Source organism: Taudactylus pleione, unplaced genomic scaffold (genome assembly GCF_031769625.1).
Source record: "Taudactylus pleione unplaced genomic scaffold, aTauple2 ptg000028l, whole genome shotgun sequence".
In the NCBI taxonomy this organism is placed as follows: domain Eukaryota; kingdom Metazoa; phylum Chordata; class Amphibia; order Anura; family Myobatrachidae; genus Taudactylus; species Taudactylus pleione.
The window spans coordinates 616,057-632,413 of record NW_028284430.1 but is presented as its reverse complement, the minus strand read 5'-3'; positions in this window follow the sequence as shown (position 1 = coordinate 632,413).

The window sequence follows — 16,357 nt, the reverse complement described above, 5'->3', positions numbered from 1 at the left end:
CCACGACAAACCATCCAATTTCAATTTACAATTCATTTTACAATTTGATATCCACGCTAGACTGTGAAGCACTATACTGTTACCTCTGTTACAATTTCTATGAGCTGATCAGGTAAAAAAACACTACTACTTTTTTGTGTCCCTCAGTACATCAAAGGATTAACACCTTGCTATCCCTGGTGATAATCCCCTGCCGGCTGAAAATTTCACTGACATTTGTAGGCACAGGTTTTTCTATGATCTAGCATTGATCCTACCAGATAGGAGGAAAATATTTCTACAGTGCTGGAAAATATGCATCTCGCTACTTCTGATGCAAAAACCTTGTTGTTACCGCTTTGTAAGTCACTAATTCAGTTCGGTAGTAAAAGTTCAGTCACACACAATATGTTGAATTTTAAAATATTTTGGTGGGCTGAACTGATAGATTGCTAATGTTAGAGGTGTGCTCTGCGCTGCCTGTTTACCGGCAATAGCCACCAGGCACTGGGTGGGTCAGCATGGAGACAAGACCTCCGACATGCACCTTCTGCACATGTCTCATTCATCCTCCATTATGGATGTGCTCCTGAGTATCTCCCAGTGTGGGAGAGGCCCCATGAAATCCTGTATTAACACTGTGCCTCCACCGCTGAATATATTACCTACATCACACTGCCACCACTGTGCATAAACAGCACATACTGGACAGTGTGTGTACTACACCTGGCACAACACACCGCTCTGCATACCCTGTATGCTCCTGGCTGCAACTGGGAACCCCTTACTACTGGTACCTGCTGTTTACTTTGTGTTATCCTTCTACCTGTTACTACCTGGTTAATAAACCAATTGGCTAGTTAAGTCATCCGCCTTGTAGACTAACCTCTATATGCACACGCTGCCACCTACCACCTGCCAATAGCTTTTACTGTGATGCACACATCATTGGAGATTGCACCAGCCCTATGGGAGGAGCAATTTCTCCTTCTGAACATGGCCGTATCAGCACTGCGTGCACCTCTGAGTCAGACCCATGGTCATGTGATCAGATGACACTTCTGTAGAATACAATATATAACTTGATCTTGATGTGCTGAGGGGATGGGAAATGTAAGGATATGTTGTGTTTTTTGTTTTTTTACAAACATTTATTTTATTTTTAATTATTTCTGGAAATAGAGTTAAAGACATGGTAACGATCCAATCTCGTTAGCTATTTCCCTTGAACTCCTGAACACTCCCAGGCAAACGATATTGTGCCTACGCATGGAATGATTGTACAAACGATATAGATGGGTTGTTAATGACGGCAAATCGTTAACGATATATATCGTTTGGCGGCAAACAACCTCACAATGCATCTTTTCTCTCTATGTTGGCTGGCACAAAATGGTGGAGGGGGGTGTCCAGGAAAAGTGACAACAAATCGTTTGGTTAAGGGACCTATTCATCAAAACATAATTATCACTTGTGATACTTGTGAGATTTATGGTTTGAACTCGCTGCGAGTTCAAACACAGTTTAGGAGGTATTCATCATGCCTCCTGTCCTAAACTATCACTTCCAAAAAACTGCTGTCTCTATGAAGCAGTTTTTCGTAAGTGAGAGGATTTTCTCCTGTCCCTCTTCAGTGTTCACTGCCTGTCTTCAAGCTGTGCATGCGCATAGCATCTGGCGTTGAGGCCAAAGAGTTCAATCTTTGTCTCAGAGTCCTTCAGGTGCATTTTGGAAAACTCCAGGCGTGCTGCCATATGCTTTTACGTCTGGCCACTCTACTATGCAGGCCTGACTGGTGGACTGCTGCAGAAATGGTTGTCCTTCTGGAAGGTTCTCCTCTCTCCACAGAGGAATGCTGTAGCTCTGACAGAGTGACCATCGGGTTCTTGGTCACCTCCCTGACTAGGGCCCTTCTCCCACGATCACTCAGTTTATATGGTCGGCCAACTCTAGGAAGAGTTCTGGTGGTTCTGAACTTCTTCCATTTACGGATGATGGAAGCCATTGTGCTCATTGGGACCTTCAAAGCAGCAGATATTTTTCTGTACCCTTCCCCAGATTTGTGCCTCGAGACAATCCTGTCTCGGAGGTCTACAGACAATTCCTTGGACTTCATGCTTGGTTTGTGCTCTAACATGCACTGTCAAGTGTGGGACCTTATATAGACAGATGTATGCCTTTCAAAATCATGTCCAAACAACTGAATTTACCACAGGTAGACTCCAATTAAGCTGTAGGAGCATCTCAAGGATGATCAGTGGAAACAGGATGCACCTGAGCTCAATTTTGAGCTTCATGGCAAAGGCTGTGAATACTTATGTACATGTGATTTCTTAGGGGTTTTTATAATGAACTTTGCAAAAATCTCAAAAAAACTTTTTACACGTTGTCATTATGGGGTATTGTGTGTAGAATTTTGAAGACAAAGATGAATTCATTCCATTATGGAATAAGGCTGTAACTTAACAAAATGTGGAAAAAGTGAAGCGCTGTGAATACTTTTCAGATGCACTGTAAGTGACGATGAATAGGCCCCTAAGTAAGAGAATGCTGGTTTTCGCGACTTAACCAAGGTGTTTAGCTGCGAGAACCAGCATTCTCCGACTAAAGTGGCGGCCGCGCGGCTGTTAACGCCACGCTAAGCCGGAAAACAGCTGCACGCCTGGCACTTTTGTTGGATTTCTCTCCGCATCCTCATGGGGGTGCCAGAAGAAATCCTTTAGCCCGCCCAAACAGCGCCGTGTATTGAATAGCTGCGGGAGATCCTTCCTGTGGCTATTCATCTTCTCATTGAATTGAATTCGGCCCATAGGTATCCATAGCAATATCGGGAAGTTTATCTGACTATATTCAGTAACTTCTCAAACAAAACAAAGACCGCCAGTGACATGAATTTCTGACCTCTCTATCGTTTCATGTGTCATAATGCCACAGGGAATTACATTAACATGTATGAGATTATCTCTCCATAAAGTGAAAAATGTCTTCTAGCACGTTTCAATTCTCTCCAGCAAGAAATATTCTAGTCACTGCTGAAACGTTGTTTTTGTATGACCTGACCCCATTTACCTCTATTTGACCCTTACAAAACAGCCCACTAGGATTATTAGTAATAAGTGACACAAGTAGAAAATGAAGACATTTTGAATTGCTGATCTATGCTTGTAGCTATTACTTGTAGCTAAGTTGTGTTGAATGTAAATTATATACAGTCATTTTTTTTAATACATTTAAAGTGGGTTCACATGTTGCAGGACTGTACAGAAATTATCTAGCTGTGCATGATACACAATGGTTGAATGTGTTTTTCATATTAAAAATGAATACATATAAATGAATACATTTATTTAAAGCAGTAATTCAATGAAATCTGGATTTTTTAAAAATAAATAATTGTGGAAGTCTATAAGAAGCAGCTTGTTATATATCTTTATGTGTCATGGTTCATTTATTCAGACTACTGTTAATAAAGATTTTTCATAGTGTCATGTGGTTACCACGGCAACCACAGTCATGTGACATGTCATGTAGTGAGCAGAGAGGCTTTGGAATGCCCCTCTAAACTTTCTTTCTTCTTCTTCTCTTCATTCTCTCCCTTCTTCCATCGCATGACATGCTGAGAGGTGTGTGAGCCTGTGCCTGTGTAGCAGACGACTCACCATGTCTGACAGCCATACTCCAGAGAGATTTTAAAAGGAGATAATGATTTGTAGGAGGATAGCTACTGCAAGATACATGCTCAAAACATACTTTATATTTAAAGAAAAAAAATACATTCTACAGTATGTGGGATTGCAGTTTTAAATCCCTGCAATAATACTGTTTTAATGTAAGAGTCACTATGGGTACCCCAAACATTCTCTATACTTAGCAGGGTCTCTGCTATACATCTTTGGTGCTTCCCATTTCTATATTTTCTGTATATCTGGGAAGACCTGACACAGGAGCTGCTTCATTAGATGTCTCCTGCTAAGGAATGCCGAAGGTGATCAATAGAGGTCCCAGTAATATGTAGGAGTCTTGGCTCTGCTAAATACAACAAATGGGAGGTAGTAGTATTATTGAGAAGGGATAGAATTTAGTAAAGTTTATATTTAAATTGGAAACCCCCTTTAAAAAATAAGCACTTAAAAGTACATTAAAAAAATGATAAAGCAACAAAAAGGTTTTCTTTTCCGGAATCTGGCAAAGTTTCTAGTATATCTCATTTTGGGTGCGGATGTGTGTGTAAAACTTGTACCTATGAATATTTTGGTGTGCTTCAATTTTGTTTTTTTAATGAATACAGCAAAAATAAACTCAAAGTCAATCGCATATATGCAGAAGATATTTTGTAAGTAGCTAGCTGCTGTACATGCAACAATAATGGTATATAAAGATGGAGGTACCTGCTTGACATGAATGCAGGGGGCTGAATGTTTCTGAATCTATGGGAACACTGACATTTTCATGCATTTTGTTAATCTCACAAAATGACTTTTTATATAGGATTAATTGTATTTTTTACTAACTGCTGACAATGAAATAAGGGCAATAGGTGGCAGATAAGGAGATTTATTTTAATATCTGCTTTGAGATTTGATAATAATGAATCTATTTATTTTGGGTTGTAAAGTAGAAGCTTTTATGACTTCATTTTTTTAAGTCTCAACTATTTCCATGTATTTTTAGGAGTGTTACTGTCAGTTCTTTAGTCTTGCCTTCATGTCTGCTAAGACGGCTACTTCTTACTTTCCTGATGGAATGCCCGAATCTAAATGAAATAATTGCACATGTTTTGCAGTTGAGTAATATGAAGATATACAAGTAACTTGCCAAAAATAAAACATGGTAAAAATAAAAAATAATATAGTACACAAATACCCAGATTATTGTGGTGATTATGCGGGAGATTTATGAAATCTTCCAGAGGATGAAGTGGAGAGAGATACAGGGCCTGATTCAGAGCCGGACGCTATTTGCGCTCGCTCGTTCAGAAAAAGGGGCTGGCTATTTAAATTGAGCGCTCGCTCTTTGCAGTCTGTCGACGCCTTTATGTCTGAGCGAGCGAACGAAACATGTGCTCGCTATTTTGTAAAGACGCCCCCTGGCCGCTCGCATCCTACTTCATCTCCGCTATTTATTTGATTAATCGAGTACATCGAAAGGCGTCTGAACTGCTCGCAGTGCTTGTGGTTGGATTTTCCTACCGCAATCATGCGAACAGTTCAGGCTAAGAGACAACCAAGTGACGTGGTCGATGACGTTATGCACACCCTTAAAACGCCCGTTTTGACCGTTTGGCACGCCTGCGTTCGGATCTCCACTCCCCGTTTTCAAGCACCTTCCCCTGTTACCACCCACAAACGCCTCATTCTGTCACTCAAATTAGCAGGCACTTGCAATTTTGCGAATACACGTTTTCCGACCGCACTGACTGGTTGGCGCATGCGCATTACGACCCATACGTATGCGCAGATGTCCGAACATCGCTAGGAGCGAATGAGCGGCCGCTTACGAGCGGCTCTGAATCAGGCCCACAGAACCAACCAATCATACACACACAACGATTTTTTGAACAATTATCGATAACGATATCGTTTATCATTAAATCGTTGAAAAAATTGTTCACTTTCTGAGTTAAAACGATGAACGATTATTGCTCATGCACGTTCACGTTTGTAGTTCAGTCAGACTGACCAACTCAACGATTTTCAGTAAGGGAATATGCAAAAATCATTTGTAGTTCAAAAAAATCGTTCATTACATTTAGTAAATGAACAATTTTAGTAAACGATTTTCGTTCATTTTTCCCTTGAAAAAATAAACGAAAATCATTTACTAAATCGTTGTGTGTGTGCAGCTTTAAAATCATTATACAGGCTCTTGAAAAATGACAATTAGAAGCTGTTTAGTTGGTGCTCTCCACTTCATCTCTCTCCAAGATTTGAGAAATCTCCTCTATATATATGAAATGTGAGTACCATTGTTAGAAAGACATGCTCTACTAATTATAATGCTAACATAATGAAGCAATGTTAATATGAGCTGCACTGTTTTCCTTTATGCTTACTGTGAACCATAAAATATAAGAAAATCAGCTCCTCCATTCCTGGCGCACAATCACACACTGATATTTTTCTTCCCGCTGCTGCTCAACAACAATTCTTTTATTCCTCCACTTTTTATTCTGCACTTTCCCCTTTCATTTCCCAACATAATGTGCTCATTTTTCTACCATCGAGGCTCTTTCACTTTCCTTGCAGTTTCATTTCGCTGGTTCATTTCCTAGTTATTTGGCTTCTCTTGTCTCTGCTTTTCTTTCATTTTCCAGACCTTTTATTACACTGTTTTTTTTATATATTTTTTTATCTTACTTTCTCCAATCTTCATTATTTCCATTTTCATATATTTTCGCCCCTCTGTTTTATTTAATCTGTAATTACTTTGCTACTGATTACTTTCTGACTTCTGACCTTCATTTTAATTTCAATTAATGAATGACTATTTTAAGATATTGCATTTTTAATACACATCATATCAATTCCATTGCAAAATAATAAGTCAGCTTAAAGTGAAAATGTCAAATACACAGGGATGTGATGTAAACCATTTGATGACTTATGGGGAGATGTAGCAAGTCTTGGGGGGAGATAAAGGGGAGTAGTGGCCCAATGCAACCAATCAGTTTCTGTCATTTCAAATACTGTGCTAGATAAATGACAGAAGCTGTGTTGGTTCCTTTGCAGAATTTATCCACTTTTTCTCTCTCCAAGGCTTGATACACCTCCCCCTTTGCTTCTCAACATATGTGTTAGTGAAAAATAACTATTACTAATTCCTACCCCTTTATCCTAGGTATGACTCCTGCTAATCCTGCAATACCACGTGACGTGATAGAATCAGGGCAAGGGAGAGAAAAAAGGCAATAGCTGTACTCTTTGCAAGTAATGAAGGTGATAATGTATGTGCCAGATTTCAGGATAGAACGGGGACATTTTTAAACAACTGCATTATGCAAAAATCCAAATACATTCAACCTCCCCAGCTTGTATAAAACATCACTGCTTCAATCAGGTTTGGAGTCCTGTGGTGACAGAATAGTAAGAGGAGGCTTCAGGTTCCTCAGATAATGAGAGGTGGCAGATGGCTCGCAACCAATCTTCATCAAACAAAAAGCAAAGACAGAGCAGTCCAGAGGCAGTAAACAGTGAAGGAGGCTTCATCTACTGGTCCAGGGTGCAATAATAGCTTAAGTGGTGACTGGCAAGAAAGTCAATCAGTCAAAAACAGCAAGATGAAACAATAAGGGTGGTACACCGCTATGGCACTCGGCTTGCAAAAGTGAAGAAATTTCGTAAGATTCAAGAGAAAAGGAGAGTCAGGTAATATGCAATTGTACAACACATGTTCTTGGTTGCTCTCTTCTTCTCCAGCAGTGGACAAAGGAGGTCATTCAGACCCGCTCGTGAGCGGCAGTACGCTCGCAAGCGGGTCTATGTTCCCCCACTGCGCATGCGCACGACGGAGGGAGCTCCGTCGTGAGCATGCGCGAGACCTGGCGAGCGACGGGCTCTCCATCGCTCCGGGTCTCGCACCAAAGGGGGCGTGCTGTCGATGTTGATTGACTTGCATGGGAACGCCTACCGTCTCAAGCCGGCCCCACTGACATCACTAGTGATGTCAGTGGGAGTGATTTTGGCTCTGATAGAGCCAAAATCACTCCAGGGCTTGCGGCAGCGAGACCCTACCGCAGGGTCTCCGTCGCAAGCCCGATGGTCACGATGGTCAAGACCATCGCGACCATCATCATGGACGCTCGCTATAGCTGTGGGTGGTAACCCACAGCTATAGCGAGCGTCCATGAGGATGCTCCAAAATAAGGTAGGAGGGCCCTGATTCAGAGCGAGCGCTCTGGTCAGAGCGTTCAGCTCTGAATCAGGCCCAAAGTTCCTGCTTCATAACACAGAGTTAACGAGGTCAGCATGCTGAGAGGAGAAATTAGGAGTGGGACAACAGTGGGTCCAAGCAATGGTTAGCTAATGGTCTCTGCTGCAGGGTCATTATAGGTGAGAGACTGCAGACCGCAATAGGATCCACAATAGGCACCACATCTGACACATTAAGAGGCATTGCTGACACAATACAAGGTGGTGGGGGATGGCACCTTGAGCTGAGACAGGAATTGCAGCACACAATAATGGGAAAACAATGGATCTAGCTTTTTAAGTAAACAGACACAATTAGTCGAGGTGCCTTTTGAGGGTCCCATTGAATGTGTTGCTTGGAATGACATAGAAGACAGAGGCTAATAAGAAAGGGGCATATGTGCTCAAATAAGATCAGGGAGTGTTGTGTGACAACAAGCCAAGGTTTGATGGGTGTCCTATTTAGACGCCCACCAGCTGCGACGCAAATCCGCCAATGTGCATACAAAGACGCATAATGGCGCACCATTGGTCACACCATCGGACATTGCATCTGCCCATGGCATGTGCACAATGTCTGACTGAACATGGCCACGGTCTCAGTGCTACTGCATCTTTAGACACAGCCTCTGACACCGATATGCCTGCGTCTGGTAGCTAACCTCCCAGTTACCACCCAGAACAGCTCACCAAAATTGCATGGACCTGCATGCAAGTTTGATCTCCATCTATGCACAGTGCGACTCAGATGCATTTGCAGAGAGAAACCTTTGGCCACTTACACCTGATGGCTTCCATGCGTCCACCACTGAATCACCCTCCTAATTTGGGTGACAAGATACCAACATGGGAGCATGCTGAGTGCTAACCCAGAAAAGCAGATGTACAGTATATGTGACACACACCAGAATGTGTTCCTTCTTCATGGGAATAGATACGTGGACAGGTATGGATACTGCAGCAAAACAATGTGTATAGCGAGGTGGAGGTTAGACAGGTATAGGCTATACACATGGCTTATAGACCAAAGGGGACATGTACTAATCCTTGCAGAGAGATAAAGTACCAACCAAACAACTCCTGTCTCTTTACAGGCTGTGTTTGAAAAATGACAGGAGCTGATTGGTTGGTACTTTATCTCTCTCTACTTTAAATGGCAGCATAAGGGTGCATAATAAAACAACATACTATAAGTATTTCCTATCCAAAGAAATATACAGGGAGAAAGTTCTCTCCCTCTACTGTGGAAAGTGCTATAAGGCTATACTAACCAAGCGCTGGTCCCAGGCTGGGGAAATAAACCGAACAGCGGCTCCTTGAATTGGATACTCCCAGACGGTGAGAACATTGGAGTGGGGGGGTGGTTGAGATTAGCACTGGACATTACAAATGACTTGTGACTATTAGAAGATATTGTTGATGTCATCAGAAACAATTGATTGGCTAAAACACCACACATACTAAGCCAGGCTAATACTTATCAGGGAAGGTTTCTATTCCTGTTGATAATTTACAGTTTTTTTATAGATAATAACATCTGTGGACTGATCTCAATATATTTTTTACTGAACATTATATTTATCAGATTTTTTTTTTCTTTAATATAAGTGTAAAAAACAGGAGATATTGTTAGTAACACGTTGCATTTTTAAGATATTTTTGACTGTTTTTTATACTGTTTATTAAAAAATAATTTTTAACTTTGATCATTAGCGCTCTTTTGTAGGTATATATGTTATATTGCCTATATTTTTGAATATTAGTAACCTATTACTAAAATCACTGATACTGAACTGCTATATGCCATCTGTCAGTTAACATTTGCATATTAAAAATATTGTATTATTGCTGTTTTGTAAGACTGCTATTAATCTGCCACGGGGTAAACCTCACGCTACGGACAAAGATAATTAACTCACAAATTTATGCAGGCTTAACCCTGTGTCACTTATTTCACTTCCACTCTACTGGCAGGGGCGTATCTATAATGGGTGCACCCATAATATTACTTACCTCTCCGGAGTCCCACGTCGGCGCGGTGGTCCGGTGCTGTAAAACGACTGAAAAATGGCAGCGGTGGACATTTTCCCATCGTTTGCGCATCCGCAGTACAGGGAAAATGGCCGCCGCGGCTATTTTTCCATTGACCTGTGCATACATTATAGATTCTGGGCACACTCTAGTGCCCAGAGTCTATAACTCCGGCGCTGGCCGAGCACAGCTCAGTGTGCTGCTGGCAGCCGGGCGGAGAGGAGGGGGCCCATGTCGGAGACTGCACACGGGCCCCCTCCTCTCTAGAAATGCCCCTGGCTACTGGGGACCCCTTACCACTTTACTATACCAAAGAGCCTGTGGAATTCTATCTTACACTACTTTTGGGGTGCTCATGTTTTAAGGGCACCTATTAAAATGGCCACTTAGTGTATATCACTCCCCTGCTTCCGCCTCCCATTCTGAATTACTCATCCAATTTCAATACTCATATTCCTGCTGGCCCTATGTCCTACCTAATGGATCACTATTTGCTGTATGCTTGGCCTAGTCATGAATCTCTGCGCCAGGGGCGTATTTTTAATGCACCCATATTTATGTATACTTACCTTTCTGTAAACTCCCGTGTGTTCCTCTGCAGCAACTGACCGGTGCTGCAGAGCAGCTAAAAATCACAGGGAAAATGGTGGTGGCCATCTTCCCAGTGACTCGCGCATGCGCAAAAACGTGGGCATAATTTTCCCGGAGACCCACTAATGCACAGTAGATTCTGACATTAAGCTCAAATCTACTGCGCTGACAGAAAGGAGGGGGCCCAAACAGAGGCTGCACATGAACAGGCCCCAAACGGAGGCTGCACATGAACAGGCCCCCTTCTCTTTTAAAACGCACCTGCTCTGCACTTAAGATCTGTACTGGTCACTTGTTGTGTAGTGATGGGAAACAGTGCCCACCATCTTGTGAGGAAGGTGGCACATAACTAGCTTACCATGGCTTTGGTCCAATCAGATGCCACATAACTTCAGGATTCAATACACTCTTTCACGTTTTTACTATGATGTGACTTTACTCTAGAAAAGTGGGGAAACCATTAAATATGTATACCTTGTACTCTCTGTAATACAGCAAAGCGAGCTCACTAAATAAACATTTATTGTACATCACACAAGTTCTGATTAAGTCCTTCTGAGACCAAGGGGTCTATTTACTAAGCAGTGGTAGGAGACAGAGTGAAAAGTAATAAGAAAGTGATAAGGTGCCAGCCAATCAGCTTCCAACTGTCATCTCACAGGCTGTGTTTGAAAAATGACAGTTGGGAGCTGATTGGCTGGCACCTTAACACTTTCTTATCACTTTTCACTCTGTCTCCTAACACTGCTTAGCAAATAGACCCCTAAATGCGTTAAGGTTCCTTGATGCCTTCCATCACTCTGGTTCCACCTGAGACATCCTATATGAGGTCTCTCCATAAAAGCTTGTTTTTACTTTTTAAGTACGCATTTCTAATTCTCATGTAACTTTGTGTCATAATAAATATTAGTAAAGTTAGTACACTATAATTGTGTTACTTTGTTGTTCTATATGGACCGAGTGGAGATGTCTTTGCTACACACCTTTATGGTTTTACTGCACAAGTTCCACGTTTGCTGATTGATCCAAATATCTCACAGAGAAGTGGCCTAATGTCTAGCTCTGGAACGAGCATATTTATTATTTTCATTGTCAGTCTGACAATCCAAATAAATATAGATTTAAATACTACACCTAGTAGACGCCTCTCTTCTAATGTTTACAGAGTTCATTTATGGGAGTGAAACCATTTTGAAAATTGTCTGCCACTTCCATTTAAGGGAGGTGTTCTCATCACTATAACACTTTTTCTTCTGATGCTATAATTTGTTATCTGTATATTATCATTTCTATGTTGTTGTAAGGTTATAGGGCCAAAATCACATTATTTATTGTTATTATATGTCATGAAATGAAATTTTTAAATGTAACATTTCTCCAAAATCTAGAAAAGTCAATTTGCAGAATGTGTTTAATACTTCCACATACCTTCGTTTAGTTCAAGGAAACGAATTGTGTAATCTACATGAATGGAGATATTACAGAAGGCAGAAATTAAAATTAAATATATTTATCAGGTCAATCGTAGTTACAAGGCCAAATAATGCAATTTACATTTTTATTGCAGGATTTAAAAGTTGCCTTAAAATATTATTTATAGTGAAAGGTGAAAAAACACTGCACACAAGTAAAAGCCGTAGCAACGGATATGGCTTGCTTGTTAGTGTTAACATAAAACTGAACATTATGGTAACACAGTGGTTAGCGTTGCTGCTTCATCATACCTGTGTGGAGTTTTATGCTCTTGCTATGTTTCCTTAGGTTTCCTGCCACAGTCCAAACTAGTATGTTAACAATCTCCTACCAAAATTAACTCTTGTGGCATAGGGACTGTAATGAATTATTGAATATTCCCTGTAAAGCGCTACATAATATATAAGAATTATATATGGAATGGTTTATAATTAAAATATATAATTAAAGCAAGCTAACAATTAATATTTAATTCCAGCTGTATTTGAAACAGGAAATTATATAATATTATAGGGATATATCTAAATATAAATAACATTTCACAGTGCTGGTTGCTCCCAGAAGAGTACCACTTAACTTGGCTAGTGATCAGAAATAAGCCACTTAGTCCAGAGGGGATGGTTTGTGAGTGACACTCAGGGCCAGCTCTAGGGGTGTCGAACAGGGGCGCCACCCATAGAGGGAGCACCCTTCCCCAGCATCTCGATTTCAGCGGGACAGTACTGTCCCGCTGTTCCACCCATGGGCAGAAGTGGCTTGCGGGTGGTCAAATCGGGGGGTTGGGGACCCCAACCGCCGCAGCTGTGCGGTGGTGCCGGGAACCATTCAGTGCCATGAGAGGACTGGGGGAAGCCCAGCTAGTGAGGCTCCCCCCAACCTGACATTATTTGGAGGCGTGCCACGAGGGCACGCCCCTCAGATAACGTCCTGTAAGGAAGCGTGACCTATGGTAATTAGGCCACTCCCCCAATTTTGGACACGCAGAGTACTCGGCCGGCTTATAGCGTTATTAGCCCTGGAGCCGGCCCTGGTGACACTTACACCTAACTCATGCTGAATGCAAGATATCAATTTGAAATAGGCATCCCCTCGGCATATGCAGGAATCAGAATATGGTCTAACTCTGGTTACGCCCCCATAAAACTCCACGAGACAACACTCTTACCTACATACTCCAAGTTGCCACTCTGAAATACCTATTTCACAGACAGAAAGAAGCGGGTAAGATCCATTCAGCTCAGCATCGCTCTAAGATACACCACAATGTGTATGTTAGCTATAGACAGAGTCGGATTAGGGGAGGGCACAGAGGGTGAGTGTCCTTGGGCCCCCCTCCCTCACAGCTGCTCCGTCCCAGCTCTGGAGTAGGGATGGCCATCGGCCATCGACGATTCATAATCATAGATTGTTTATGGCCAATATTGAATGTTTTTATCATCGATGGGGGAGAACCAGATGGTTTCCCTCCATCGATGGCACAGCATGCTGAAGACATAGCACATGCCTGGTTTATAGCTAGTCCTGTTCTATCACACCACAGGGTAGTGTCTGGTTAGCTGCTGTCACCTAGCACGTTGACCATCATTCATAAAAAGCATCATGTCAATATTCCTAATTGTAAAGCAAAACAGAATTTGCTGCTGCTATATAATTAAAAGATAATTAACAGATATACTGAATTGATGGCAGTTATATAAGTAGTCATTGAAACCACTGGGCTACTAACCATTGACACTGTGCTAAATGATGAAAAGAAAATCAACCATAAACAATGCACCACCTAAATGAATTTTGTATTACTAACAACTAATAAATGTTATTCCAGTCCCCTAAACAAGGAAAAGTTTAAAATTAACTTTATTGGACCTATTTTCTGAAAACTTTGCTGATAATAATAAGGATATGGACCCAGTAAAATAGGTACTGGGTCATTAGAGCCATTCCTGGTTAGTAAGAGGTGCAATGCAACTCAAAACTGAATGCAAAGGTAATACAAATGTAGTGGTGATAACACAGATTATATGAGTATCTGTAAAAAGTTTATATTTCTATTTGCTATTAGTTCCAGACATTTTCCCTGCACATAAATCCCCTCAATGTTTATTTTTTGACATTCAGAACTGCAGGAATCCTCACTACAAACATTTTTTTCATTTCCATACAAATAGAACCGTCGGTCACTATGTTTTGAGCTGGCTGTAAGTTACTTTCCATTTGTTTCCTCTTCCCTATCTGTGATGAGCTGTGGCTTTTCAAATCTTAGTGACTTTCATTTCTGATAATCCATTACAAGAGGAGTAGACGTCCCTCACGCCATGACAGCAAGGAGTGGTAACTGAATATTTATGTCAGAGCAGCCTATAGCTCATCACAGTATAAAGTACAAGGTTGCTGTTGGCATTAGAGACATACATTTGTTAGTCCCACTCTCTGGCTGTAAAGTTTGATTAATAGTGGCAAAATAAGAAGATTTGTCTCAAATCATGTTTTCCAATTATAAATGTATTGATTTTTTGGTGTAATAAAGCAGGTATGTTCCAGTGCTGCACCTTATGTTATAACTTCATCATATACAAAACCTCCATCTTGCTCATTACCTCTGTTCAATAACTATTTCTTACCATGCCACACTGCATTCTCCTTTTAATTTCCTGCTTCCTTCTATCTATTAATTTATCAACCCAACAACACCACTACACATTGCCCATTCGTTTACAAGCCAATCACCTCCTTCCTGGTTTCTACCACTACTTCCCAAATCTGTCCATTTTATATTACTTAAATGCTAAGCAAAGGACAAATGGTCAATAAAGCATGAAGGTACATAAATCTATGGTTCATCCATCAATTACTATAAATTACATTTCCCTGAAGGAAGCTCTAACCTATTGTCCTGACAATTATCAGGAAATTTAACAGAAAATATTTTTAAAAGGATCATATCCATTCCTATAGAAGTATTAGGTCCAACAATCAATCATATAAAAATTAAATGAATAAAGTTATCATTTGTCTATATTACAGCATTTATTTTTCCAGCGAGCTATTACATATATTCCCACTGTCCCAACATCGCCATTTAGGTACATACCGCAAGTGAGCCAATCCTCCAATCTTTAAATTGTAAAGGATATTTATACAAGAGGCTTCCATTAAATATATTAATGCAAATATACATGTTTCCCAGTATAACATAAGGTACCTGTTTACAACATAGAGATTTACATGAAAAGAAACTTACTAACCAGCTTTTTTGGAAGTTCTGAACAAGCTAAAAGTGCTAAATGTCTTTAGTACATACATTACATGATCATCAATAGTTATTATCTTGCTCCAGGAATCCCAATCACTGGTATCCCAACAGTAAGTATCAGGGTTAGGGGGAGGGTTAGGTTTAGGGTAAGGGGCAGTGGCGTAACAATGGCCCCCGCAGACCCTGAGGTGGCTTGAGGACACCGGGGGACGGATTAAGGGGGGGCACGGGGGCCGCTGCTATGCCACTGCAAGACATTGATAGCAACTGTGAACGCTGGCCTCTGATCGCTACAAAGGCCAGTGTTCCCAGTGACGCATTCCGCTGGTGACGTCATGACGTCACCCGCGATGTGAGGAGCCTGTGCGCCTGCTGGATCCAGTTAGATCCAGTTAGCAGCAACAACAGTGGGAAGTGCTGCATAAGGGACACAACTACAGAGGGCACTGCATAGGGGGCACTTCATAATGGGCACTTCTACAGGGGGCACTGCATAAGGGGCACTACTACAGGGGGCACTGCATAATGGGCACTAACCTGATACACATAGAGTTTACAGGTTATAGCCTATGAAAAATACAGAAAAACCGGGCGCTGTGGTCTAAAAGGAATGAAATCTAAAATTAGCTCACCTAAGGGGTGGCTAGCCCCTAGTAGAAAACATAAAGAGAAAAGAAGGGAGCGCTAATAGAAGTCATATACATTTAATAACAATTCGTAAGGATAAAGGTAAAAATCACATATATAAAGACATATAAAATACAAATGCAATGCACATGAGTAGAGATTTAAACTTAGCCTCATATATTAAGATAAATGAGGACAGCAGCATTAATATACCATATGAATAATATCCGTAGTTCAGAGGTATTACTGCTGTGGCAAGTTACCTATGAGAGATCATAACATGTCCAATCACATAAAAAACGGATGAATCAATTTCCAGAAAAATTGATTGGTTTTTGGAAGTTCCGTAAACCCGTGCTATCCTGACTGATGTCCTTGCACTGTGATGGAAAATATGTCCCAATGGATAAAGTCGTTAGCAAGGGTTAACCCAGATAGGCATAATGACTTGAAATAATAGGATATCCTATTATCTCCTCCACCTTTGGATTATTGC